The following is a 5,179-nucleotide window of genomic DNA, read 5'->3' on the forward strand; positions in this document are numbered from 1 at the left end:
GAAAGGTTTATTTGAACAGTGGTTCAAATTCACCAGCTACTCCTCGATAACCCTGTACAGGGTCACTATGAATTGGAACCAACTCGACGGCACTTAACAATAGCTCATAAAATGTCCCTGTATATATTGATTAACCTGATCCAGTATATAAACTATTGCTGCTCAAACATATCAGTGCATAGCCTTGGAAACTGATAAATCTCCCTGCTCACTAAGGTAGGTCATAGTGATATATCAATACCATAAGGATTATTTTAATACATGCACTACTTATTTATTGACATGGTTAATGTTCAAAGGTCAGCTCAGCTCCAAATGCAAAATTGGCATTATGCAGAAACAGATAATGACCACATCAAATCAGAAAATGGAGGATGACTGCATCATTTAACTGCCAAATTACATCAGTTTGTGGCTGCTTGATTACATCGCCACATAGCTGCTAGAGATATCATCACATAACTGTTTAATTACATCACTACAGAACTATCAAATATATCATTACGTACCTGCCAAACCACCGAGAATCATGGTTCAGCCAAATTGACACATAACTTTTCACAGCCAGAAGTATTTTCACCTTGACGTTTGTTACTGCCAGCCATGTGTCTGTAATGTGCAAAACAGTCAGGTAGTATTGCTTTTTACGAATTGTTGTAAACACAAAGTGTTGGATAACAGGATACTTGATAAATGATGAGTAGGTGCAGCGCTTGAGGCTGGAAATTAGGACCATGCCCGGTACTGGTCATCATTTCAGAATTTCTGCCTCTTTCACAGATTTAATCATCTAACAATCCCAGACCTTAAAATCTAGAGCAAGGGGCAGGTCTCTGTGTCGGGAACAAGTGTCTGTGGCCAGGGAATGGGACCAAAGCCAGAATCTAGGGACCAAAATCTGTGACACAAACCAAGCAAACTCACAGATGCCCAGGGTCGTGGAATCAACCTTAGGGGAAAAGCTGTTTCCAGAGTAATGAAAGAAATCCTCTGCCTGGCTTATGTGAACAACAAAAAGAAAAGTCTACTAATAAATCAAATTATTTGATTAATTTTTATGCTGATTAAGTTTGATGTGTAAGTGCTTCACATTGATTATTTCCCACATAGAATAATCCTATGCAGATATACAGCTTCTCAGAAAGTACTTATTTTAAGCAACTGGGTCTTTAACAATATAACATTTTATGCCTGCTAACCAAAAAACCAGCGATTCAAATCCATCAACCTGCTCCTCAGAAACCCTATGCAGGGTTGTTGTGAGTTGGAATTGACTCAACAGCACTTAACAACAACAACAAAATATATAGCTAGCTGCTCTTTCTGGAGGTTACCTGGAGTCTGGAGTCCTTCATCATTTTTTCTCATTTTCTCAAAATGCATCCAAATCTAGGTTGCATGTTGGAGTTTCACTCAGGAAAGTGTTGAAAAGTCTCCCAGGCATGATGACTGGTTTCTGAAGACACATATACATAAAAATTATTTATGCTGTAAATAGCCCGACCCAGGGAGCTTGGGTTAAGAAATGGCGTGCCCTGAAAGGCTCTGTAAAATTAGGATGTCTGTGAACATTTCAGTGCACCAAGCAAATTCTGAAGTATGAGAGTATCCTGGGGTAACACAATTCCATACTGGCCAAACAAGTTGAAGCTTTGTGAAAATGAAATAAAGACAGTTTCACAGACTGGAAGTTCACCACATGCCATTGTTCTTTGCCTTGTTGTTGTTAAGTGCCTTCGAGTCATATCCGACCCATAGCGACCCTGTAGAGGATTTCTGAGGAGCAGCGGTGAACTTGAACTGCCAACCTTGCAGTTCAAACAGCTTTGCAGTCTGGCGCATTAACCCACAGCGCCACACCAGGAGTCCTCATAACTTGGAGTCTACTGGGCAGTACTTAAGGAGCTCTGGTAGCGTAGTGGTTACGAATTGGGTTGTGAACCTTAAGGTCAGCAGTTCAAAGCTACCGGCTGTTCCTCAGTAGAAAAATGAGGCTTTCGAAAAGCTCCGGTAAAGATTTACAGCCTTGGAAACCCTGTACAGGGCCCCACTGGGTTGGAATCGACTCGACAGAACTTAACAACAGCAACTGGACAGTACTTAGCAACAGTAACAAAGAGGGTGAATATTAGGTAGTCCTCTTGAAAACCTTGGAGGCTAAATTAGCATGAGTAGGCAAAGAACTAATGCTAATTTAGCCCCAAGGCTTCCAAGAGGACTATCTAATATCCACCCCTTTGTTATTGTTGCTAAGTACTGTCCAGTAGATTCCAAGTCATGATGACAGTGTATAGGGTTTCTGATGAGCAGCTGGTAAATTTGAACCACCAACCTTGTGGTTCTAACATACCTTATAGTCTAGTGCTTATCCTACAGCGCCACACCAGCACTCCACCTCTTCTATTCCATTGCTGCTAGTACTTCTGCGAACACATCTACTTTAGCCCTTAAGGATGAATTTATGAATTTGAAATATAGGTTGTTTTTCTTTTTTTTTTCTTCCCCCCCATTTTCATGTTTAAACAGAGACATTTCAGGAATGAGGAATGGAAACTCCAGAATATTTTACAGTTGAAAAAATGCAAAGGGGCTTCAAAAAGTTTGTGGAGGAATTCCATTATCTTTTATTTTCAGTTTCCACAGAGTTTGTGAAGCCCCCTTTTAAAATCCATTGTATTCTTCTTTGATGGAAAATAATATCCAACAATTGATTAATTCAAAGAAACAAAAAACAAATGTCTGTTGATGAATTGCTTCAGTTCCTCACATTACTGGGAGCTGATGAAATGCCTTTGTATATATTGATTAACAGTAGGGTTTTGTTGTTGTTTTTTTTAGGAGGCTAGGGAAAGCCTTTGGATAAGCAAAAGAATCAACTTGCTTCATCCTAAAGCAGTATGTAGACTCATCTTTCATTGTTAAATGGCAGTTTAGAAAATTAAGATTTCTTTCAATGATTTGGTCTGCAGCTTTTATCACTAGATGGTAAATTTAAAATAGTGTTTCTACAAATTCAATATTTTCTTCCCTGTGGTAATATGTTTTCAGTAAATGAGATACAGGTTTATTAACTTAAAGACATTTTTTTTTAATCTGAAACCAGGAGTCCAGTGATTTTGGCAGGTATTACTAGGTGTTTTTTTTGTTTTTTAGTGAAGTATTCTTCCTATCACAGTTTGATCACTGTACTTTTACATTATGAATCAGCAGAGAACTCCATAGTGTAAACTAATCATATTTTGGGTAATCTTTGTTATATTTCCTATCAAAAACCTTCATCTACTGAGTTCTATACTTGACTGATTTTCAAAAGATAAATGGTTTTCTTTGTGTATTGAAGTCTGATGATGTTCAATATCCCAACATTATTTTCAATTGCTTTTCTAAAAAAAAAAATTTTTTTAATTTATTATTTCCAGATATTCTTTAATACTTACGTGTGAATTTTACAATGGGGATATTTAAACCACTTTTTCATTTAAGAATATCATGGTGATGATAACAATGTCAGACTGTAACAGTGTATCACAGGAGAAATTATGAAGATCCTCCAGTTTGAGTAATCCTAAAGGAGCTCTGGTAGTGTAGTGGTTATGAATCGGGCTGCTAACCTCAATGTCGGCAGTTCGAGACTACCAGCTGTTCTGTGGGAGAAAGATGAGACTTTCTGCTCCCGTAAAGATTTGCAGCCTCAGAAACCCTGTGCAGGGTCACTATGAGTCAGAACTGACTCCACGGTACTTAACAACAATTTTTCTTTTTGCACTTTTCAAATGTAACTTATTTTTCCATTACATTGGGATAAAAGATTTAAATAACTTCTCCATCCTGTTTCAGAAGTCAGTCAAAATTGCTAAATGGTGTTATTATATGTAGGAAATAAACGTAGCAGTTTAATCAACCTGTCTTCTTTATGGTTGTCTCCAAAAGGAGGTACCTATTCGAAGAAGACTGTGGAAAAATAAAACAATGTTCAAATCTGAAAAATCCCTATGTTAAACTGTCCTTAACCCCATCACTGGAGTAGACATTATATTACTCTGGATTAGAGAAGAGGGAATTATTGACAGGAATCAAAAGACTCAAAAAAATTGTCACCAGGATGTATGGCAAAATAGAGAATTGGGCATTCTGATGTTTTATCCAAATGAAAAGTAATGGGGAAAGGGAAGAGGAAAGGAGTGAGAGCCTTATGTATTTCCCTTAGAGAGAAGAACAAGAAAGCTAGCATGATAAGAAGCCTTACAAAATGTATATATTCCTCAACTTCACACTTTAGCCTCTAGGAATTATGGCCTAAGTCAATAATTTTTTTAAATACTTTTAAGTTACGAACAAAGTTGTTTATCATTAACTTTTTTACAATACAGAAAAGTTATCAACTTCATGATTGCATAATATTAGATAAATGATTAAGTAAATCATATAGGTTGTGAAAATGTCATTGACTATAGCTTAGAAAGCTATTCTTGGATAGCTACCTTATGCACAGCAGAACAAAATACTGCCCAGTCCTGGGCAAACCTCACTACTGTTGCCACGCTTGAGTCCATTGATGCTGCCACTTGGCCAATCCGTCTTTTTGGGAATCTTCCTCTTTTTCTATGACCCTCCACCTTACCAAACATGATATCCTTCTCCAGCGACTGGTCCTTCCTGACAATATGTTCGTTAAGGAGTACGATACAGAATAAGTGTATTTCATACACATATATTGGAGTTTTGGTGCTGTGCTGTATGATAAGCACTGGAGTGTTGACTGCAAGTTAGGAGTTCAGACCCACCAGGTGCTCCTTGGCAACCGTTTACAGGGTTGCTAGGAGTCGGAACTGACTGGAAGGCACTTGGCAACAACAACATATGAATATATTAGAAAAATATAAGAAATTATATGAAACTCAGAAACTAGTGTTGACCAATAATTATCTAGTATTTATGAATGCGTTTTTGTTTATTTATGTCTCAATTATATTTACTATTTTTTATAATGTTATTTCTATAGGAAAGAATGTTGTTGTTGTTAAGTGCCGTCGAGTTGGTTCCGACCCATAGCGACCCTGTACAGGGTTTCTGAGGGTTTAAATCTTTACGGGAGTAGAAAGCCTCATCTTTCTCCCACGGAGCGGCTGGTAGTTTCGAACCGCTGACCTTAAGGTTCGCAGCCCGATTCGTAACCACT

Source organism: Chrysochloris asiatica, unplaced genomic scaffold (assembly GCF_000296735.1).
Source record: "Chrysochloris asiatica unplaced genomic scaffold, ChrAsi1.0 scaffold00099, whole genome shotgun sequence".
Lineage (NCBI taxonomy): Eukaryota > Metazoa > Chordata > Mammalia > Afrosoricida > Chrysochloridae > Chrysochloris > Chrysochloris asiatica.